Genomic DNA, 24,610 nt, shown 5'->3' on the forward strand with positions numbered 1-24,610 from the left:
TCATGTGGAAAAAGGGGACACATAAGTCGTGTTTGCAGATCTAAAAAGACGTCAATTAACCTATTATGCAGAAGCGCCCCCTAGTGGGCCCGCCGGCGGGCCCAGCTCCTTTACGGCGATATAAAACATATTAAACATTAATGAATCTCCGAACAAAAGCGCTTAAATCAAAATTTCCTATCCCATCTACATGCCTACCGAGTTTCAGCCGTCTACGTGCAGCCGATCGCGAGATATCCGGCTTTGAAGTTGACCACAAAAGTGCACCCCGCGAGGGGGTCTCCCGACATATCCGTTTACAAAACATATTTATGTTGTGAAATGTCTTAATGTTTTGTCACCTAAAAATCGTTTACTAATAAGGCTTTAATTTAAGACCTTAACAGCGTAGATCCGTTGTGGTTAAGTACCTTAAAAAGCTTGCTCACCTCACTGCAAAATTTTCCAAAATCCGCTTCCTGAATGAGACACTCCGACAAATCTGCCCCCTAAGCGTCACAGAAGCATTCTTAACGCTGATTTGACCCCTCATTACAAAGCTGCAGCGGTTCTGCTTTGATTTGAGTGGTTTTTATTGGTCTAAAGTGGGGTAGTGACTTTGAGTGACAGGTTTTACAACCTCTCCCACGGCGAGGTGCGAAGGGGAGGGGGGGAGGGTGAACCAATAAGCCCACAGAGACAAGCTGGCGCCTCAGAAGTGATTGAAAGCTGTTCTAACCAATAGTGTACATCCTTCCGAAGCTAGCCAGCCCTCATATGACATGATTGGTCAAGTATATTTTTAAATTGAGCCCTCGGAAACTGGCGCTTCATTTCCAATTTCGGCCGCTAGCATAGCAACATAAGCTAACCCTTTGCTAACCTAAGCTAAGCTCCCCAGAACACACTGTTCGGCGAAACTGAAGCAGCCATGGATTATTTTGTTCGTTTTTATGCGGATTGTGGATACTTTTGAACATAAACGGATTACTTTGTGTGGAATATATGAGCAATTTTCGGAATTTTCGCCAACCCGGAAGTAAGACGGTACACCGGCTACGACGCGATTCTACGTACTGTGAGTAACAATGGATAATTTTTCATAAGCGATATTGTACAAAATATATATTCTAATACTAAACATTAACTAAGCGTTAGATTATAAACAGTTTTAGAGCGTTTGAGTGCTGCAGCACTCTGTATCGTGTCGGATGCTACCGGAGTTGGCTACGGTAACCTAGCTTATGCTGTCGGACTATATTGGACATAAATATGATATCATAACGTTCATATTTGGACATGAAATTTAGTCATTGGAATTTTCTGGTCTTGCTGTAATATGTGCAGCATTGTTGTTTGTCGTAGCTCCTCGGTTTCGTGTAAGGAATTTGTTGGCATGTTAGCTTAGTTGGCTAATGGTGTGTGTTGGGTGTGGCATATTTAGACATGGGTGTGGTGCACTTGACATACCTTGGATAAAGCTGAATAACTTTTCAATGCTTGCATGGATTTGCTCCATTTTTTCTGTGTTGTTAGAAAAGACCCTAGCGAAATTTATTGTAATTTCTGATACCTAATTTGAATAACTATGTGAATATACATTCCAGTCATGTTCAAGTTCAAGTCAGCATTTGTGACATTCCTGGCATATTAGCATCTGCAATAGAGGCTCTAAAATAAACCAAATTATGTGAATATGATACTGAAGTGTATTAATATGTTCCCCCAACTGCCTACTTCAGTTTGAGCCATGAATGATAATTTTCCTATATGTACAACTTGAGATATCTAGTTTTAATGTGAACTATGTCAAAAATGTTAAAAATGGCCACCGGGTGTGCGAATCTGCAGTATAAGGTTAAAGAAAGCAAAATTAAGCCCAAGCCTACCAGAGACACAGGCTATACCAAAAAAACGTGTACATCGGGTGGATGCTGACGTAATGTCCAGTGATGACACAGACTCAGACCTGGCTTTGCATACAGTTTCTCAAGCAGGAGAAAACACGCGCATCACAGTAAAACCTGAAATTGAGGGTACCCCTTTTGAGATGGAGCTTGATACAGGGGCGTCAGTCTCATTGATCTCAGTAGCTAAGTATAAAATGGCACTGAACCACTTATCACTACGACCAACTGATGTAGTATTGAGAACATACACAGGTGAAGCATTGTGTTCACTAGGAGTTGTGGATGTTCAAGTGAAACTGAACAAGCAGACTGCTGTACTTCCTCTTTATGTTGTTCAGGGTGAATATCCACCATTGTTTGGTAGAGAATGGTTGCGTAAAATCAAATTGAATTGGAAAGAAATAAGATCAATACAAATGCGTACGCTGGATGATGTGCTGCTAAAACATGCAGCAGTGTTCTCTAAAGAGCTTGGAGTGATGAAAAGCATTGAAGCAAATGTGTCACTGAAGTCTGAGCACAAACCCAAGTTTTTCCAGCCAAGAGTAGTCCCTTATGCTTTACGCCCAAAGGTTGAAGCTGAATTGACCCGTCTCACTGAAAATGGAGTCCTGTCACCTGTACAGTATAGCGAATGGGCAACTCCAATAGTTCCAGTGGTAAAAAAGAATGGAGCAGTGCGCATCTGCTGTGATTTTAAAGTGACAATTAACCCTTTTCTCCAAATTGAACAATATCCAATACCACGTATTGAGGATCTTTTTGCATCTTTGGCAGGAGGACAACGTTTCAGCAAATTAGACCTGTCCAATGCCTACCTGCAAATGCAAGTCAATGAGAGTTCATGGAAACTCCTCACAATCAATATACAGAAAGGTCTTTTCTGTTATAATCATTTTCCTTTTGGAATTGTCTCGGCTCCAGCCATATTTCAAAGGACCAGATCTTGCAAGGGCTACCCAATGTTCACTGCTATCTATCTGGATGATATCTTGGTGACTGGCTGTACTGATCCTGAACACCTACAACATCTGGATGCAGTTCTGGATCGCTTAGAGGAGTTTGGCTTGCCAGTTGAAAAGGAAAAATGTGAATTTTTCAGACTCCTTAGAATATTTGGGTCATATAATTGACGCTGCAGGATTACACAAATCTCCTGAGAAAGTGCGATCGTTCCTGGGTCTGATTAATTATTACGGACGCTTCATACCAAATCTTGCAACCATCCTGAATCCTCTGAATGCCCTGTTGTGTAAGGGGACACGTTGGCACTGGTCTGTGGAATGTGAATCTGCTTTCAGGAGGGCGAAGGAACAGCTTGTGTCACACAATGTATTGACGCATTATGATCCACAAAACAGCATTCGATTAGCATGTGACGCTTCACCCTATGGTATTGGGGCAGTAATCTCACATGTGCTACCAGGTGGAGAAGAGAAACCAATAGCGTTTGCATCACGAACACTCAGCAACGCAGAACAAAATTATGCACAAATTGAGCGTGAAGCTTTGGCAATTGTTTTTGGTGTCCGAAAGTTCCACCAATATCTATATGGACGGAGGTTTACACTTCTCACAGACCATCGCCCCTTGACCACCATCTTTGGAGCACAGAAAGGTGTGCCTTCCATGGCAGCAGCACGCATGCAAAGGTGGGCTCTACTTTTGTCTGCTTTTGACTACACAATTGAGTACAAAAAAGCAGCTCATCATACCAATGCTGATGGTCTCTGGAGATTACCTTTGCAGGTGGAACACAGAGACAGACAAGACACTGTTGATATATTCTATCTAAAGCAAACGGAAACTGTTGTGATTTGGGGTTTTTTTGCTTAGCAGTTAACACATGCTTTGTTTATTCTTTTAACACAATACACATGTTTACTCTTTTAACATGTTAACATAATACAGTATTCTCTTAACATATTAACATATATACAGTATTCTTTTAACATAATACAGAAGTAAAATGTAACCATTGTCTCAGATGTGTCCGAGCGGTGAACCCTAGGGAGAGGATGTTGAGCAAACCACACTGCAGAGTGAGACCTAAAAAGCAGAAGGCGTAGGCCTGATTGTGCCGACACTGAGGAAATATGAATCTACAGCATCTTCATGTATGGTGGCCTCTTTCCGGCCTCTCAGTCCATCGGCAGGGACCATAAGTCCATTGGGGAAAAGTGTTGGGGTGCAGAAAGAAGAAGTGTGGTATGTGTAGATGACATTACCATGTAAGGTATAGAAGAGTGGACGAAGGGGTGGAGAAAACAGTATATAACGACTGCGTCTAAACATACTCTTTGAGAATTCTCTGATGCACAGGTAGTGTTGGTGTCTCTGAGATTCTCCCGAGATATATCTTTGATTTTTAATAAAGCCTTTTGATAGCATTGCAACAGTTTGGCTGGTGGCTCCTGTTTTCTCCTACAATTGAACGAACACGCTGGGCTGAAGTGGTGGGAACGTAGTCAGCCCTCGACAAAACATTACCAGTCAGTGCCACGGAAATTTGTCATGAAACACAGGCAGACCCAATCTTGTCTGCAGTCTTGACATTGGTCACCCAGGGAACAAGAGGATTGAGCAATGCCAATACCAGTAATTTGTCACCATTTATCTCCAGACGTAGTGAGTTGTCAGTGCAGCAAGGATGCCTAATGTGGTGCATAAGAGTCATTGTTCCGTCTGTACTGAGACAGAGGGTCCTTGAAGAACTGCACAGTGGCCACCCTGGCGTGGTGAGAATGAAAGCTATAGCTCGTAGCTATGTATGGTGGCCTGGTCTTGATAGCGACATTGAACAGCAAGCAAAAGGCTGTCTATCTTGTCAGCAGACCCTGAAAATGCAATGCCAAGCCCCTCTCCACCCATGGGTCTGGCCAAGCAAACCATGGCAACGGATACATATAGACTTTGCAGGACCAACTGAGGGTAAAATGTTCATGGTGGTGGTTGATGCTCATTCAAAGTGGCCGGAAGTGCAGATTATGGAGTCCACAACTACTGACAGGACTATTCGTGTTTTGCGGAATCTCTTTAGTCGCTATGGAATTCCTGAAGTCCTTGTCAGTGATAATGGACCTCAGTTCACAGCACAAGAATTTGCCACGTTTCTAAAAGCCAAGCATGTCAAGCACATTCGCTCAGCTCCGTATCATTCAGCCACTAACGGGCAAGCTGAAAGGTTTGTGCAAACTTGCCCTGAAGTCCTGAAAATGCCCTGAAGTCCTCAAAATACTCTGAAATATCTCTTCAGCAAAGGTTGGATACCTTCTTATTGACTTACCGTAATACTCCACACTCAACAACAAAAGAGTCTCCATCCATGCTTTTTCTGGGTCGACAACTACGCACTCGTTTGGATGCTGTGAAACCAAGTGTTCTGTCAGCTGTGAGGCATACTCAGGAGTCACAGATCCTTCGCAGGGCCACACGTTCCAAACAGAGACAGTTTGCAATTGGTGATGTTGTGTTGGTTCGTGATTACAGAGGAGGAGCTAAATGGGCAAAAGGAGTCATTACCACCCAAAGCAGACCAGTTTCATACACGGTAGATGTTGGTGCAACAGAATCTTGGCGACGTCGTGCTGATCAACTTCTACATCATCAGAAACAGATTACTTCAGAAAAATCTACAGAATCTGACACAGTCGTATCATCTAGCATGTCCATCATGCCTTCTACAGTCCAGACGGCTGCTGAGACAAGTTCATCCCCAGCAGCTGAAGACAAACAATGTATGTCCAGTGATGGGCCAAGTGAGACAACGCCTACTGATCTGAACTTACAGGATGGCTCCCTTGCAAAAGAGCATATCAGACGTTACCCTACACAAGTTATTAAACCACCTGATCGTTTGAATCTGTAGTAAACTGAAAGGGAAAATAACCTTGGACTGTATGTAGTTATGATAATGGACCATTTCTTCAAAGGGGCAGAATAATCCCCTGATTTGGTTTGAGGCAAGGGACAGTCTACTCCCTACCTCTAGATTAGGTCAGATATATAAAAATAGATAAAATTTGTGTACATTTCTAGTAAAGTGGGAGGAAATGTTATGTATTGGTTAAACTTACATTGTTGTTACATAAGTCATCCTGTAGATGGCACTAGCATTGTGTTAGTTCAGGTGAACGTTTCAATAAAAGCGTAGAGTTCCAATGTACCTCCATGCGGTGCGAGTCACATTATTGAATGCAGACTTTGCACAATGTTTTTCTGTATGTTGTCTTAGTGAAGACATAACATGTTCCACCCCTGAAGGGTGAAGAAACATCCACAGAAAAGCCACACCTCATTATAAATCGCATGGTTCAAAGCGTGAGGGAATAAGTAGCGGTTTATAATCTGGAAAATACGGGTAGCAATCGCGGGGGCTCCGCTGTGGCGGGTCGAGGCGACGGTCCGCTCTTCAGCGCTGTTTGCAGGGTTCAGTCGATTGACGTTCAGTCGATTGCATTTCAAGGTGGCTTCTGGCTCGAATTCAGCGTTTCTTTCTTTAAATACAAATCCACACACACTGGAGTTTTTACTTTTCATTGTGGCATGTTTTCATCACATCAGTGTTTAAATCAATCTCGTGATCATTGCATTTAAAGGAGACATTTATGTCAGAAATACCGTACGGTGAAAACCAATACCTCGGTGCCGTGATTACATTTCGAGCTGTATTATATTCAATTCTGGCACAAATTCAGCGTTTTGGTTTTGAATGGTAATTCTTGTGTATTGTTTTTCAATAAAGAGATAAAGTGCATTGAAACGTAATGTAATAGTGCTTTTGCATTTCATTGGGGCATGTATTCTGCATGTTTGTATGGAAAAGCAATGCGTTTTGTGAATTGCATTTCCATTTTTGCCTAGTAGCGATTACATTTCGAATTGGCACTGTTTCTTTTCCATAATTCTCACAATGACTGTACATTTGTATTTCATGTGTATACATATAGGCCATAATGTGAACCAGCAAAAAGTGCTTAGAAAGTCATTTTCGTTCCCACGTCTGGGCACTACTTTTTAAAAGTGTTTTTGAATAGACAATACCCTTATTGACCTTGAGTTAAAACTTCTCCGTAAAATATCCTGCAGTTTTTTGTCACAGTGCATAAATGTATATATATATATGTGAATAAAAAAAAACGAAATTTCTATTCTGCTGGTTTTGCTTGTAACTTAATTAATCTCCATTTTCACAACCTAAAATATATCTCAAACTGACCTATACATGTACCTTAACATATAAGAGAAGTATTAATGCTTTTGTACACTCAAGTGTAAATTTACATTATGGAATATTGCAAATTTGCAGATTTTTTTCTTAAACTTCAGAAATTGACACCACACATAATAAAGCATAAACACAATATGATGTTGTATACACTGGTGTTTTATATATCAACATTCAGTAGATACTGTGTAATCAGAGACAGCAACAAAAAGTACAGACTTTGGTGGCTGAAATAAATCAAAACGTTACTGCACCCCCTTTTGTTTTAAATAATGAATAAAATAAAAACACTACAATAAATGCAATATACAGCTACAAATATGTTCATATACAGTACAGAATGGTGTCTTAAGGTCACAGCATGGTTCATTCTAGCATTGAATACATTACTGTCCCTCAATCCCAAATCCAACACTTTATCCACCCCAAAAAAAGTCCAAAGTTCTTTTCTTACTCATTACTATTATTCATCCATTTCACTCTCATCATCAGATTCATCATCCCATGGAGCAATGTGTCTGTTTCTTTTAAAGTATTTCCACAGTTTTGCCATCTACATAATTCTGTACAACACAGGCTGGCAGACATACAGGAACATCTCCCTGTCTCACATTTGCCCTGCTTACAACTGCAGTGAACTACCTGCAACACACTTTCAGGGGCGGGTTTTAGTCATCCAGGTCACCGTTAACTCTCCATTCTCAAGGTGCCATCCATTGCCAATGGGTGAAGGGGCACACATACACTTTTCAGAGAGTGACTTGTAGGTACCATGCCTCCACAGACAAAGGAAGAGGGGTGCTCCCCCTAGGTGCATGGCCCACGTCAGGACGGATGTGGAACTACGTCATCAGACGAATCCCCTTTAAAAGGGGGGATCCCCTTTTGTTCGCTCTCTCTACCTGGCTGCATCAAAGTAGCTACCTAGAGACGAAGAGCGCGCACACCGTCGAGAACAAAGCAGTATTGGTTCTGCACTCAGGCCCGTGCAGCACGCGAGCGACGCAAGAAGTAACTAGTTCGCTACTTTTATTTCTTTTGCGGAGTTCTAAAACCCAATTGCTTCAGCTAGCCGACGATTAATCAGAATCAGAATCAGAAATACTTTATTAATCCCCTGGGGGAAATTGCAATTGTTACGGCTGCTCCTATTAATAAAAATACACTATATAAAAAATACCAAAAATATTTACATAATTAAATGACAAATCAAACAAAGTTTAGAAGAAGAAATAGAAATAAATAAAATAACGTGTCAATAGAAATAAAAATAAAGTGTCAGTAGAAATAAGAATAAAAATAAAGTGTGAAGTGTCAGATGCAATTGTTGTTGTTATTGAGAGGGTATTGCACATTTGAAATGTAATAATAATATTGTATAATCTTGTAATAATAATAGTATTGCACATTTGAAGGTAATACTAGTAGTAGACATTACACAGATGAATATTGAGCATTATGCTTTTAAAGAGGAGTTGTACAGTTTAATGGCCACAGGTAAAAATGATCTTCTGTGGCGCTCTGTAGTGCATTTTGGATTTATGAGTCTCTCACTGAAAGTACTCCTGTGTCTCATTACAGTGTTGTAGAGTGGGTGGGATACATTGTTCATAATACCCCTCAACTTAGAAAGAGTCCTCCTTTCTGACACTGCCGTCAGCGAGTCCAGCTCCACACCCACAACATCACCGGCCTTACGAATCAGTTTATTAAGTCTGTTGGCATCTGCCACCTTCAGCTTACTCCCCCAACATGCCACAGCATACAGGATAGCACTCGCCACAACAGACTCATAGAAGATCTTCAGCATGGTCCGGCAGATGTTGAAAGACCTCAGACGCCTCAAAAAATAGAGGCGACTTTGGCCCTTCCTGTAGAGGACATCAGTGTTCATACCCCAGTCCAGTTTATGGTCAATGTGAACACCTAGATATTTGTAGTGATCAACCATGTCAACACTGACCCCCCTGATGGACATAGGGGTCACCGGTGCCTTGTCCCTCCTCAGGTCCACAACCAGTTCTTTAGTCTTTGTTAAATTAAGCTGCAGATGGTTCATCTCGCACCATTCAACAAAGTCATTCACCGTCGTCCGATACTCATCCTCATCACCCTTGCTGATACATCCAACTATTGCTGAGTCATGAGAAAACTTCTGAAGGTGGCAAGTCTCTGTGCAGTAGTTGAAGTCCGTGGTGTAGAGAGTGAAAAGGAAGGGAGAGAGGACAGTCCCCTGTGGAGCACCAACGTTGCTAACCAACCTGTCCGACACACACTGCTGCAAACGTACATACTGTGGTCTGCCGGTAAGGTAGTCAGTAATCCAGGTCACAATGGGGGTATCCACCTTCATCCTTTTCAGTTTCTCACTCAGAAGATCAGGCCGAATGGTGTTAAAAGCACTGGAGAAATCGAAAAACATGATCCTCACTGTGCTGGCTGGCCTGTCTAGATGAGCGTAGAGGTAGGAGGTAGATGATGGCATCATCAACTCCCAGACGTGGCTGATAGGCGAACTGGATTGGATCCAGAAGTGGCTGAACCATAGGCCGTATCTGATCCAGGATGAGCCTTTCCATGGTCTTCATAATGTGAGACGTCAATGCTACAGGCCTGTAGTCCTTGATGCCACTCGGTCTAGGCGTCTTCGGGACAGGAACAATGCACGACGTCTTCCACAGCACTGGAACCCTCTGTAGACTCAGGCTCAAGTCGAAAACATATTTAAGAACTCCCCCAAGCTGGTCGGCACAGGCTTTAAGCACCCTGGGGGGGATGCCATCAGGTCCTGCAGCCTTGTTGTTCTGGAGTCTTTTAAGTTGTCTTCTCACCTGGTCAGTGGTGATAGACAGTGTAGAGGTGATGTGTGAAGGGGTGGTGGAGGTGTGAGGTAGTCCATCAGGGGAGGGAGGCAGACCATCAGTGGAAGGAGAAGGAGGAGGGGTGGATGGTAGAGTGGGCTTCTGAGGGCCATCTGAGGGATACAGGCAGGGGGGGACAGAACCTGTAATGTCGAATCTGTTAAAAAACAGATTTAACTCATTAGCCCTGTCCATGTTGCCTTCCACTCCTCTGTTCTTACTTGTCCCGAAGCCAGTGATGGTCCTCATTCCACTCCAGACCTCTCTTAGGTTGTTTTTTTGAAGTTTCAACTCCAGCTTTCTCCTGTACCTATTTTTAGCCTCCCTGATGGTTGTCTTCAATTTCCTCTGGATCGTTCTCACCTCCTCCTTGTCTCCAGCTCTGAAAGCCCTCTTTTTGTCATTTAAGAGAGCTTTAATGTCCTTTGTTACCCACGGCTTGTTGTTTGGGTAACATTTACCAGTTTTGGTTGGGACAGTGGAGTCCACACAGAATTTAATGTAGTCCGTGATACACTCAGTGAGCCCATCGATGTCCTCTCCATGTGGCTCATAGAGATTTGGCCAAACTGTAGTCTCAAAACAGTCCTGCAGTTCCACAAATGTATCCTCAGACCATCTCCTCACTGTCCGTGTTGTTACAGGCCGGCTCTTTACCAGGGGCACATACAAGGGGCTGAGATTCACCAAGTTATGATCTGACCTACCCAGGGGGGGTAGAGGGGAACAGCTGTATGCATCCCTAACGTTCGCATATAACAGGTCCAATGTTCTTTCTTCTCTGGTAGGACAGTCCACATACTGTGTGAAGTTCGGTAGCACTTTAGCCATGGTGATATGGTTGAAATCACCCGATATAGTGATGAATGCACTCGGGTGTTGAGTCTGGAGATGCGCTATTGTTGAGTGAATGACGTCACATGCTGTCTTCGGGTTAGCCGAGGGGGGAACGTACACAGCCACAATAATAACATGGGAGAACTCCCGTGGTAAATAATATGGTCTGAGTCCAACGGCTAGCAGCTCAATGTCCGGGTAACAAACTTGTTTTTTGATGGTGATGTGACCAGGGTTACACCAGCGGTTATTCACTAACACAGCAAGCCCTCCTCCTTTCCGCTTACCGCTCCCGGTGTAGTCCCGGTCGGCCCGAACAGTCTGAAACCCATCCACAGAAGCGTTGTCATCGGGAATATCCTTATGTAGCCATATCCTTATGTAGCCATATTGTCTCCGAAAAACACATTAAACTACACTCTCGGTACTCCCTCTGATTCCTGGTTAGTGCTGTCAGCTCATCCATTTTATTCGCCAGCGACCGCACGTTGCCCATGATCAGCCCCGTCGACAGGGGGGGACAACCGGGTCTGTTGTCCCGGGCCCTAGGGCCAGGGGGGCCCATCAAAGAGCCCAGCAATTTATTTTTTATTTAAAGTCTATAATTTTTAAATAATCTTGAAATCTTTCATTAATATAAAATTATGTACTCATAATAAGCTCAATGGCTCAAATATATATGTTTTTTACCTATCTGCATATTTTCCATTAAGTGCATACACCCCCGCCTCCCACTGGAAAATGGTTTGATCCAGCACCGACTGTAGCCGGCCGGTATCCGCCCAACAGCGAGAAATACAGTGGTGGATAGTTAAAGTAAATACTGAAATCTGGAGCGCAGAAAAGAAAGGAAAAACATTTACCTGACGAATTTTAAAGTTGCATTGTGTTCCATGTTTGAAAAGTGCTGGAATTTAGGGTAAAGTACTTGAAAATGCTTGAAATTGTAACTACTTCGTTTCACAACAAATAGCTGTCTGACTGAACAGTTCTCGTGAAGACAAGATTGGGCGTTTTGAAAATAAACAACTATTAAATAATGTGATAAAAAGCGAATTATTTTGAATCATTTCGAGTATATGTATAAATATTTACCTTAATTAAGTTTAACGTGCTGGAAAATATTGAAATGGACCTTGAAAATGACGTACAAGTGCTTGAATTCCACCTTATAAAGGTGTATGAACCCTGCAAACATGACTTTGTCCATCGCGCTGAAGCGCGGCGTGCGCGAAGTTACAAAATTCGAGAGGTGCACGACCTCGCGAACCGACAGCGCGCGAGGCCCTCGCGCACGGGCGGAGCCACTGCGATTACGTCAATTTCGCGTAGGGGGGGGGGCACATGAATCTTTCTTGTCCCGGGCCCCAGCGAGACTGTCAACGGGCCTGCCCATGATGATGGATGGGAGACGCGGCTTATATCCTTTTTTCTCCATAAGCCTTCTCCGTTTCGCCCTCGATTTTCCCGTGCGCTGATTCATTCCTCCTCTGCATCCCCTGAGTGTTCGTCTCCGAATCTCTGCAGGGATGTTGTCTGGTCTGGTAGCCATGCCGGCCGGCTTCAGCGCGATCAGCTGGTCCCGGGTGTAGACAGAGCCATGCTGTTGCGCCGCAGCGGAGCAGGAGAGTGAAAGAAGTACTTTCACGGCGAAAAACCAAACCAAAACTCTCTCTATTAGCATGTTTAGAGAGGGCACTGCTTTCTAAGTTGCTCATAAAAATTTACATAAATATATAAAAGAATAGAATATAAAATATAACTAAAAACAAAAATCTATCGGGAGCAGCAGCAACAGGCTGCATGCACTACTCGCGCATGCGCACACAATTTATACTCTCACTTCTCACTGGAAAGACTTACAGGGAACAGCACTGTACTCCAACTTTTCTCACTGGAAAGACTTACGGGGAACAGCACTGTACTCCAACTCTTCTCACTGGAAAGACTTACGGGGAACAGCACTGTACTCCAACTCTTCTCACTGGAAAGACTTACGGGAACAGCACTGTACTCCAACTCTTCTCACTGGAAAGACTTACGGGGAACAGCACTGTACTCCAACTCTTCACACTGGAAAGACTTACAGGGAACAGCACTGTACTCCAACTCTTCCCGCTGCTGCAGGATTATGCAGCTTTCATGGCTGAATTCACAGAAGTCTCCACTACTCGCGGTGAGGGAGGGTATGTGGCCAGACTCTACTGCCCCTGAGGCAGGGGAAACGTAGTGCCCTGAATTCACCATGTAATTTCATACACTGGCAGCAGGTACCGGATGGAATGATCCGGCATTAGTGGACGTTATTGTTACAAGTTGAACATTCTTGTAAAACAGAAGTGTCATTATTTAATGGGAAAGTAAGGCTGGTGATCACCTATGGCTGCCTGTTGAAGGACTGTGAGGCAGTGAGTGGATGTGGCTCCTCTGAGTTCACCCACGTGGGTGCTCCCCCCTCTGCTCTGAGTTCACCAAAGCGGGTGCTCCCCCCTCTGAGTTCACCCACACGGGTCTCCCCCCCCCCCCCCTCTGAGTTCACCCAAACGGGTGTTCCCCCCCTGAGCCAATGCTGGTGACACGTGACCATCATGGCCTCCTGCGTAAAGCACGGGGGAGCAGCCGGGTAAGTGCAGACCAGCTCCTCGCTTGTTTACTGCACCGGTAACAGTGTCTTATGGGGATAAAACAGTGTGTATCTGCCCTAATAGACTCGGGGGGCCGTGGGCAACATGATCTGCCAAGACATCACGGAGGAGCTGGACGTGCAGCTGGTGCCTGTTTCACCCCCACGGCTCTCAGCACTGGATGGTGGACCTACTGGCAGTGGTGTCACTACACACCACACCCCCCACACACAACTCTCCCTGCTACACCACACGGATCACCTCTCCTTTAACGTCCTTCCTCATCTCCGTTATGCTATCACGTTAGGGCTACCCTGGTCACAGACCCATAATCCACACACCTCCTGGGAAACTCACACTATCATAGGCTGGTCTCCCCTGTGCTATAGGGCTCATGTAAAGGGAGGCGTGTCTCTACAATCCATCTCAGAGAGCCCAGAGGTCTGCAGGGAGAGAGCTAGTTCAGCCCAGTACAGCCACCTGCGTGAGGTTTTCTGCCCAGTGAAGGACACTCAGCTTCCCCCACATGGTGACTGGGACTCTGCTCCATTGAGCTCCAGCCCGGAGCCCTGCCCCCCCGCTGTAGGACACACCCACTTTCACAGGAGGAGCAGGTGATGGAGCAGCACATCAGAGAGGCTGTAGCTCAGGGTGACATCCACCCCTCCACCTCACAGCCTCAGCCAGCGTCTTCTTAGTACAGAAGGACGGGGGGCTGAGGCCCTGTGTGGATTATCCAGGACTCAGTTCCTCCTGGTGCAGCACCTGTGTCCACTGCCCCTAGTGGCTGCAGCTGGAGCAGCTGTGGGAGGGGAGGGGCTTCACCAAACTGGATCTACACAGCACCTACAACCTCATCCACATCCTTGAGGGGGGTGAGTGGGAGATGGCGTGTAGCACCACCTCGGGGCAGTACAAATTTCCTGTGCTGCCGTATGACCTAACCACTGCCCCGCCGGTCTTCCAGGTGAACATTAATGAGGTCATGACCTCACCACTGCCCCGTCGGTCTTCCAGGTGAACATTAATGAGGTCATGACCTCACCACTGCCCCGTCTGTCTTCCAGGTGAACATTAATGAGGTCATGACCTCACCACTGCCCCGTCGGTCTTCCAGGTGAACATTAATGAGGTCATGACCTCACCACTGCCCCGTCGGTCTTCCAGGTGAACATTAATGAGGTCATGACCTCACCACCGCCCTGTCGGTCTTCCAGGTGAACAATAATGAGGTCATGACCTCACCACCGCCCCGCCGGTCTTCCAGGTGTACATTAATGAGGTCATGACCTCACCACCGCCCCGCCGGTCTTCCAGGTGAACATTAATGAGGTCATGACCTCACCACTGCCCCGCCGGACTTCCAGGTGAACATTAATGAGGTCATGACCTCACCACCGCCCCGCCGGTCTTCCAGGTGAACATTAATGAGGTCATGACCTCACCACTGCCCCGCCGGTCTTCCAGGTGAACATTAATGAGGTCATGACCTCACCACTGCCCCGCCGGTCTTCCAGGTGAACATTAATGAGGTCATGACCTCACCACTGCCCCGCCGGTCTTCCAGCTGAACATTAATGAGGTCATGACCTCACCACTGCCCAGTCGGTCTTCCAGGTGAACATTATTGAGGTCATGACCTCACCACTGCCCCGCCGGTCTTCCAGGTGAACATTAATGAGGTCATGACCTCACCACTGCCCAGTCGGTCTTCCAGGTGAACATTATTGAGGTCATGACCTCACCACTGCCCAGTCGGTCTTCCAGGTGAACATTAATGAGGTCATGACCTCACCACTGCCCCGCCGGTCTTCCAGGTGAACATTAATGAGGTCATGACCTCACCACCGCCCCGCCGGTCTTCCAGGTGAACATTAATGAGGTCATGACCTCACCACTGCCCCGCCAGTCTTCCAGGTGAACATTAATGAGAACAAGGACAATTCAAATGTCCCCATGACACCATTATTGAGGTACAGAGATACATCTGAGGAGAACACACCAAGATCACAGGATCCATTACAGTACTGGAAAACACAAAGACTAACTTACCCTACCTTAGAAATTTCATTGCAAGTTTGTTTGTGTACGCCGTCATGATCAGTGCCAGTGAAAGGGTATTCACACAAGCAGGAGAAATGATTTGTAAACAGCACAATTGCCTCAGCCCAAAAATGTTAAAGCAGCTGATGTTTCTAAATAAAAATGTGTGAATGAACTTTGTTCAGTCTGTTTTCAGTCTTTATTGACATTGATTGCAATGACTTTAAATCCAGCAGATGTCACCATTAAGTGATACAGCAACACAGTTTCAACACAGATGGCAAATGTGCCAAACACCCAATGAGGTCTCATCTGCCCATCACTACCAACATGGAAACAAAGACATGAACAAGCAAACGCTACAAATACACATCGTGCAGTCTGAAGGAATTGAAGAAATCTGAAGAAATGCTCCCTGAGCAACAGTTTTTGTGACTAAAACCATATAATATTGTCATAATCCATGGGTTAAAGCAAGAAATCTTCATTTGACTGAAAATTTGTCCTGGCAAAAGACAATGCCAGCAATTACTCACAATGTGGTGTAGTTGGGACAAGGCCTTGTATATTTATCTAAACAGCCTGTGTAAGGAGAGAAGAAAGAATCTATGAAGCAGCAAAATGCAACACCTGAGCAATAAATGTACATAAATGTCTCTATATATGTCTAGATATAAGTTATCTGGGGGTCCTCTTCCATAAAATTATTTAAAGATCAAGTCAAATTTAGTGAATCCTGGTGAGTTTTAAAAGGTATGAAGCTCTCTTGTTTGCCGTAAGATTACCTGATTTAAGTAGGTATGTTACAAAAAAATTAAATATCCAAAAATGGCAAATTAAATCACACCACTGGATAGAGCTTTTAAATACAAGCAGAACAACACCATCCATGTTGGTTTAGAAATAAAAAAGTTAACATTTTAAATGGAAGAAATGCGCCTATTTTCTCAGACTGTATTAAAGCTAAATGAAGAAATGTATGTCATCGGTGGAGAGATTCTTCAGTATAAATAACCATAACTTCTAGATTTCACTACAAATTCAAATAAAAATTTAAATGTAGTCACTTTATAGTATGGACATGACATTATAATAATCAAAATGAATGAACAAATGAATACTTAATGATTAGTTCATTGCGTTGAAGCGCGGCGCGTGCGAAGTTACAAAATTCGAGAGGTGCACGACCTCGCGAATCGCCAGCGCGCGAGGCTCTCGCGCACGGGTGGAGCTACCGCGATTGCGTCATTTTCGGCGCGCGATTATATACATATATATGATTCTCTCACTGGCGCTCATCAGCGCTGGATGGATGACGGCGGTGAAGTCATATTTGCGGAGTTCATACACATTTACAAGGTGAAATTCAAGCACTTGTACGTCACTTTCAAGGTCCATTTCAATATTTCCCAGCACGTTAATCTTAATAAAGTTAAATAGTTATACATGTACTCGAAATGATTCTAAATAATTCGCTTTTTTATCACATTATTTAATGGTGGTATTTCAAAATGCCCAATCTTAACGTCTTCACGTTCTCTCATGTTTCGTCCTGGAATTACAAGAGGCTCGTATTTGTTAACGTGATAAAAGAGAATTGTTCAATGCGCAATGACCCGCAAGTCAATCAAATGACACAGCCGTCATCCATCCAGCGCTGATGAGCGCCAGTGACAGGATCATATTTCGGCCACAAAACAGAACACGCGCGTGTGTGGTTTATTATGATTTGACGGAATTTTCCCCCCAAAAAATCAAATGACGGAAATCCGTCGTAGTGACGGAGAACTTTAACCCATGTCATAATCATGTCTGCACGTTTGTTTGCTGATGTCTTCCCCCTCATTTCTGCCCTTTTGCAGTTTGTGCCTGTGAGGATTTTTTCTTCAACTGAATATAAATGGTGTTAGAGTTTCTCAAGAGCCTCCATGACTGATGGGCAGAAACCTTCAACACTTCAACAGTGAACCTTCAATCACTCTGCAGCGCGTGCTGCATTACATGACCAATTGTTTTTTTCCGTTTTTAGGTAAGATATATTTTTAAATTCACATCATACATTTCCTAATTGCAAACACAAAAAGAAATAAATACCACTTGTAAAAAATAAATTATATTTCTTTCAACTTAGGATTTCTTGTAAATACCAAAACTATAGGGCATTAATCAATAAAAAGGCATAAACATTGGCATGTTGTGCATCTTAGCTTGTGAACATCTGAACAGGAACAGGTCCATGCATGAACAGATTCACACATTAGTGAGGATGTAGCTGGAACACAGCAGACATCTTGACAGTTCTGCCAGTGTTGGTCAGCACACTGCATTCTTTTCCCACCAATCAGTGGATTCTCCTTCTCGGACAGGAGATGTTCTCCAAAATCCACAAGACCTGTGGAATAATTCTGACAATAGAAGTATTAAAAATGTTGCCTTTTTGTTTCTTTACATTTTGCACTAGTCATTACAGTTGTTATCTGTATCAGTATGATTTCTCCATCCAGTATGATGTCTTATTTTAAATTACTTCATAGCACATCTTCAGGGAAGGTAACAAATAGTCATATAATGCAATCTTAAATGTGTTAAAAGATTAAAAACAAAACTATGTACTGACCTCCTGCTGTACATCATTTACCTGCTGCTCCTCATCTGGGTCTTGGTCACTTGGTGTCTGAGTGGAGAATGATGTGGCCTCCTTGGCATGTGCTGCTGGTTCTTCTGTCATGGATGCTCCATGGTTACTTGTGGTGGGGCCTCACTTGCTGTTTGGCAGCAGGTGTCATGGGTCCTACTGCATTTTGGACCTTCAATACTTCATCAGCAGACAAGAACCTCAGTTTTCCAAACCTGGGATCCAAAGTAGCAGCAAGCAGAATGATGTTTGGAGATTCAGGAGTAAACTCAGTTAGTCCTTCCCATCGTTCTGTGACCTGCTGCATGAGAATTCCCTTGTGACGGCGTTATTTTGCAGTACTCCAATGTTCAAGAGATCCTGTCAGCTGTATATAGGATTTGCGGCACTTAACGAGACAATTGTGGACAAACGTATAAACAAAAACACGAAGAAAATGCACTGAGTAAGAGAGCGTTGAGCTGCTGCGTCTGTACGCGCCGCCATCTGTGATGTGAAGTGAAGGTTAATGCTAATGCTTTTCTTTTCAGTTTCACCCCTTTTCAAATCATTAAACCTGTGGACAAATAGACAAGTGTCTTCAGAGTCGTGGTTGAAGAAAGGTGTTTATCTCACTGTCAAGTCACATCATCCCTTATGTGAATAGAGGACAGTACAGTGAAAAGAGGTTTCCATACCATAGGACAACACAGTTCTCAGCCTAACTCAAACTGGTATCACACTTTCGTGTTTGGCTACATCAGTGAATATTTTCTCTTGTACTATGGACTAAGAACAGGCATCTTCACAACACACTAGGTCTTGTTCCTCGCGCTCTTCCCTGCACTCCAGAAGTTCAGCCACAGGCACTGCTGCCACAAAGACTCGGGCAAGAGCCGAAGCTGCTAAAGCACGACTGTCTTTCACTGAAAAGGAGATGCAATTAAAATGAGAGAAAGCTCAACTACAGGCTGCAATGGAAATGCTGACACTGGAGAAACTGCCGCAGCTGTAGCTGAAACTGAGGTTCTGGAAGCAGCATCAGACACCAGTAGTGAGAAACAGCTGCAAACTCCAACTCGATGCAGTGCCTCTCGATCCTAAACAGCGTACAAAGGATTATGTTGTAGAACAGGCTAGTGCATACGAAGACAAGCATGTATCTTCAAAGGCAGATGTACTCCCTCAAGACAAGAGGAGACAGGTGCATGTAGACTCAACACAACACCATTCTCTCTGCACCCCACGCATCAAAGAAAAAGATTTCGTATTTCTTCTGTTATCAACACAAGTGTTTTAGATCCTCCTCCACCTGTGGATCGTTCAAGAGCTCAGAACCCATTTAATGCTTCAGATTCACCCCATGATGCTCCGAAAATTGTAGGTGTATCTCAATTCAGGGGCTGCAGCCCACGAAGTGCGCATTTGTAGGCCGGTTACGTCACTGCGCCGCGACGAGGCTGTCCCAATTCGTGGACTCCTTCTTATGTGGCCGACGAATGTAGCCTTCAAAACCCCGAAAACGAAGGATGCATCTGAGTATCCTTCGCGTCCCACCATATCCCAGGATTCATTGCTCTATGAACAATAAACAGGCGGAGTCTAGTGTACGGGCCGAAGAATTTGTTTTTAAATGTCGGTATTTTTTAAATATGGACATTTATACTGCAGTGAGATGCTAAATAACCTGCCAGTTATTAATGATATTGCAGGTAAACATGTGCTTTGAGTATTTACTAAAGAGTAACGTTTATAAAAATACATTGAATTTTGTTATGAAGTTATACTTCCCGCCAAACATGTGAATACATGTTCAACGCATTTTCTTTTAGGCATTTGTGGGTGATGTGATATTTGTCGGACAGCGCGCTAACACGTATGTAACGGGGCAGAGCGTGGTCACGCAAACATACGTCTTGCGAAGACTAGACTGTTTCATTTAACAGCCGTGAGATGCAGCCTACCCGGCCTTCGAAGTGTGTGGCCACCGTGGGCTGCGGTCTACGCGGTCTACGTAGGCTGCAGCCCCTGAATTGAGATGCAGACGGTGGACCGATCTTCCAATGTTGTTCCAATCTGTTCCAAAGTGCTTGCGTCCTCTCATTGGCCTGTTCCAATATATGCAGAAAACGTGCAGAGCGCCATTGGCCTGTTCCAATGCGCTTCTCGAATTCTCATTGGCTGTCCGTTGCTACCTCGTTGCTGCTCCCGTTCACCCCCCCCCCCTTCTCGCTGTCACACAAGTGAGCACTAAGAGTTTTCACTAAGAGTTTTCACTAAGAGTTTTCTTCGCTCGATCATCATTGACACTGCGATTTTTACACTTTATTTCATTTCTGGTAAGTCTTATGTGCAGTTTATTTCTCTCCTCCCTCTGTCTCGATAGTCTGTAGTGGAGATTTAAAGTGAAGACCGACCGGGTCATTGAGCTAAAACCGCTCGGTTGTCTCTCGGTAGGTAGACCTGCTGCCCGATCCGTCGTTTCTGTTAAAATGCGGCTGTCGGACCAGCTGGATAGTGAGCTGACACGTTTAAAATACATTAAAATTAGTGATTAAATGCATCCAGCTACCCGATCTCTGTCATTTTTGTGCAAAATACGAAGTGTACAAGCAGGCTGGCTATTTAAACACCGATGGTTGAATGTACAACTGTTACACAGTCTCGGTCTTTTCTGTGTAAAATAAACAGGTGTGTTGCGACAGTAACGCAGTTGTTGTACTGTAGTAACGCGACGCGCAGCGTACGACGTCGTTATAAGCGTTCAGTCACAGAAAACTCGATTTATAAACGTGTTTGTTTTATTTTTTTTACTAGAGATCACACTTGTGTGTGCATGTCTGTCTGTCTGTGTGTATGTATGTGTGTGTGTATATGATCGTATGTGTGTATGTATGTATTTATGTATGTGTGTGTGTGTATATGTATGTATGTATGTGTGTATGTATGTATGTGTGTCTTAGAAATTCTGAAACCCTTCAATGGTGAGTACAAAATAAGTCAGAAGCAGTTGGGTTAGATAATAAGTACAATGATTTATTTAAACATAGACATAGATTAAACCCTTGAGATCTCCGTTACAAACACCCACGTGTCAGTCACAGAGAGAGCTCCTTCCCCATTCCGAACTCTCATCCTTTATACCCTTGATCATCAATACACACGGTGTCCACGAGGTGAACACACGGTTATTAACTAAATATGATTGGACAAAGTAAGGAGTGATTAACTCTGATTTGACAGATGCATATGATGCGTGCCCCCTCCCTGCTCAGCATCCTCGTGATGGCATGGCAGACTGAGTGTCGCCGTAGTCCTTTCCAAGCTGAGATTATGCGTCTCCAGCGAGGTCAGTTTAGGAACACCAGAGGAACATCAGATTAAATGTCCCAGACAGGCACACATAAACACATCTCTGAGGCCTACTAAAGTCACCAGAATGACTTTAGTGCTTTGATTAACACACATATGCAAAAACCCTATTTCTAATGTGTTTAACGTATACTAAGAAAGCCTGATGTAAATGGAAATCATCAAATTTCCATCACATTTGTGTGTGTGTGTGTGTGTGTGTATGTATGTATGTATGTGTAGTCGTGTGCATGCTCATTTTGCTCTCTCCTGTTGTACAGAATGGACTACACACCTACATTCAGGCGTGAGTGCTTTTCAGGCGTGAGTGCTTTCAGCTTCTGGGTTGTTCTGTCCTTCATTTAACATTTCAGCCATGGCTCTAGCTTTTATGGCATTAACCTTGTGTTCTTTAATGTAACTGGTTTTGAACCGAGGATCAAGCAGGGATGCTATGTCCAGAATCTCATCGGTGGCAGCTTCATCATATTTTTCATTCAAATAGCTGATGACAGTAGTCTTGATGCTCTTTGTGAGGTCTGAGTCCTCGGCATCTGGCTTCAGTATGTCCTCATTGAGGAGGTGCAACACAGGCTTCACATAGGATACACTAACATATGTTTCTCCAGAGAGTGCATCTGTGAAACTCACTAGTGGGCTCAGAGCCTTGTGGACAGACTCTAGGATGTCCACATCTTGCCAGGTGGGTACAAGGTGCCTTGTTTTCTTATCAGTAGAGAGGACTTTTGCAATTGCATTCTCTTGCTCCATAACTCTTCCTATCATTTTCTGACGGGATCCCCACCTGGTGGGGCATTCTGTGACAAGTTTGTGCTTGGGCAAATTGAGTTCCACTTGAGCAGCTGCTAAAGATTCTGTTTTTTCCACAAGAAAGAGAAGGCACTGACCACCTTCTTACACACACCTATGGCTCTTTGTATTCTGATGTCTCTCCCACCTCTCTCTACAGGACAAATACACAATAGATTTGTATTATTAATAGTGAATACATGTATTTAGTCATTATTGGACATTATTGGTCATTTTTATGTACTCCTGGGTCCAAAATACCAAGCAGCAAAGGACAACAGAAATGCCTCACCCCCACCTGATTGGCCCTTAAAACAAGTACAAGGGGACAATTACATAAAATCTATGAATGTTTATCTAATATAACTACTAATACAGACCCTTTATATTATTTTTCTGTTGTTTAAATTAAATTGAAATAGCACTGGGATTTTTAATTAAATTATATTTAATAAAATTATTATTCCCCTCCCTGAATGCAGGCTACTACATGAAGCCAATTACAACAGTATATCACAACAATACTCATTAAAATAAAATGATTATAATAATACAACGTGTATAATAATATAAAAGAACATACCAATTGCTAGGTGCAGCCGGTGTCCAAAGCACTGCAGGCGAGTCCACTTTTTAAGTGAGGCTGCCTTAACGATGTTTGCTCCGTTGTCAGTAGTGATGCAGGCTTGTCGGTCCTCTCTTAGACCCCACGATGCAAGTGCGTCCTCAAGCGCCTGAGAGATTAATTCGGCTGTGTGATCCTCGGGGAGAAACGCCGTTTGCAAACATCTGTTTTGCAAATTCCACTCCTCGTCGATGTAATGCACAGTGAGGCTCAGGTACGGCTCGGATGTCCGACTTGACCACATATCAGCGGTAGTAGCAAAGTGTCTCACAAGTTTTAACTCCGCTTCCAATTTTGCTCGACATTCCTTATAAAGCAGCGGCAGCGCCGTCTGTGAAAAATATTTTCTGCCGGGTAGTTGATACCTTGAGTCAAGTACTTTCACTAGGTTCTTGAAGCCTACTTTCTCTACTGTGCTAAGGGGCATCATATCTTTAGCCATGAAATAGGTGACAGCGTTTGTTATCTCCTGGTGCCTTTTCGATTTTTTTTCATAAGGGGTAATGGAGGCAAACGTCGCCACAATTGGCTGTTGTTTTGGAGAAACTCCGCTGCTAGATGGCTGGCTAGCGCCATGGCGTAGCGCCTGGCTAGTGCGCCCTGAGCGCATATTTACACTCTCTGTGTACTCGACTGGATGATATTTTTGCAAGTGGTGAAACAAATTGGTTGTGTTTCCTGTCTTTGTCTGCACTGTACGGCGGCATATTCTGCATTTTGGGCTTAACTGCGCTTGGTCGGACTTAAGATATCCGAACCACTTCCATATGATGGAAGTGATGTGGCCTTTCTTTGGAACAATGTCATCAGGAGCAGATGGCTCACCTTCCTCTTCACTTTTGCTCTCAGGGCTCTCTCTACTGGCCATCTTCCCGTAACCTTGTTTCTTGGTTAAACGCGATCCTCCAGGTGAGCAGAGATAGTCGTCTCTGCAGAACCACCGACCCAAGGGGTGGGGCTGAATCTGATGCAACTCCCGCAGCCAGTGATAATTGGCTGAGCGTGAAGCCTGATACGTGCTGCGCGAGTTTGCGGCGCTACTTAGACAGGAAATGGAAAATAACGTTTATTGAATTATACTGGCCAGGCTTATCATCGTCATCGAGGGAAAATATATCGCGAAAAGAATCGAGATCGTTTTATCGCCCAGCACTAGTCCATACACAGGCTTGTCCAAGCACCGGACTTCCACAGCCAGCCGCAGCACACAGGATCCCACAGACGCCGAGCTGCTGGCTGCATCAGTGGAACTGGACGTTGAAGGTGAGTTGTCCTGCAGGTTGGACTGAGTGAAGTACACTAGTATTGGATTGAATGTCTTGTTGTTTGGCCTTAACTTGTTTTGTTGTAATGCAGCTGTATTGGAAAGGAAATGGAAGTGGTAATGTAGGTAATGAAGGGTGGTGGTGCTAGAATAGTCTCACGCTGCACGGTCATTAATTCATGCTGCACTTCATCAATCTTCATAATCTTTAACTCATTAATTGCATGTTAAGTAGCACTCTACTTTTGAGGGTGGGGGGAAATGGGGGGGCATCTCTGCTTATTTCATTAACATAGTAGCTGCACAAAATGACAAACTTTCATCAGACTTTTCAGTAGCGCTTGGTGCTTTTGGGTTTCTTGGCTGTGTTGGTCGTCCATGCAGGTTTATGTACGCTGATGCTGTTATGATGTTTCTCCCCTTCATAAGCTCATTAACGCGTGTCCTTCCAGCTCCCTCTTCCTC

General features: G+C 44.1%; 1 protein-coding gene across 12 annotated transcripts in view; it reads left to right on the plus strand.

Annotated features, from left to right (window-relative positions):
• The first annotated feature begins 20,318 nt into the window (after window positions 1-20,318).
• The window catches only part of LOC143502717 (uncharacterized), a 16,529-nt gene continuing 12,237 nt past the window's right edge, over window positions 20,319-24,610 (plus strand). For 8 of the 12 annotated variants that reach the window (XM_076995392.1, XM_076995398.1, XM_076995401.1 and 5 more), the window contains exons 1-2: window positions 20,340-24,144; window positions 24,598-24,610. The exon at window positions 24,598-24,610 is cut by the window's right edge and continues 107 nt beyond it. The gene's annotated coding sequence lies outside the window, so the exon portion shown is untranslated. Of the gene's footprint in view, window positions 24,145-24,597 lie in introns of all 12 variants that reach the window. The other 4 variants (XM_076995399.1, XM_076995394.1, XM_076995395.1 and 1 more) reach the window with 4 other exon arrangements.

Source organism: Brachyhypopomus gauderio, unplaced genomic scaffold (genome assembly GCF_052324685.1).
Source record: "Brachyhypopomus gauderio isolate BG-103 unplaced genomic scaffold, BGAUD_0.2 sc203, whole genome shotgun sequence".
Classification (NCBI taxonomy): domain Eukaryota; kingdom Metazoa; phylum Chordata; class Actinopteri; order Gymnotiformes; family Hypopomidae; genus Brachyhypopomus; species Brachyhypopomus gauderio.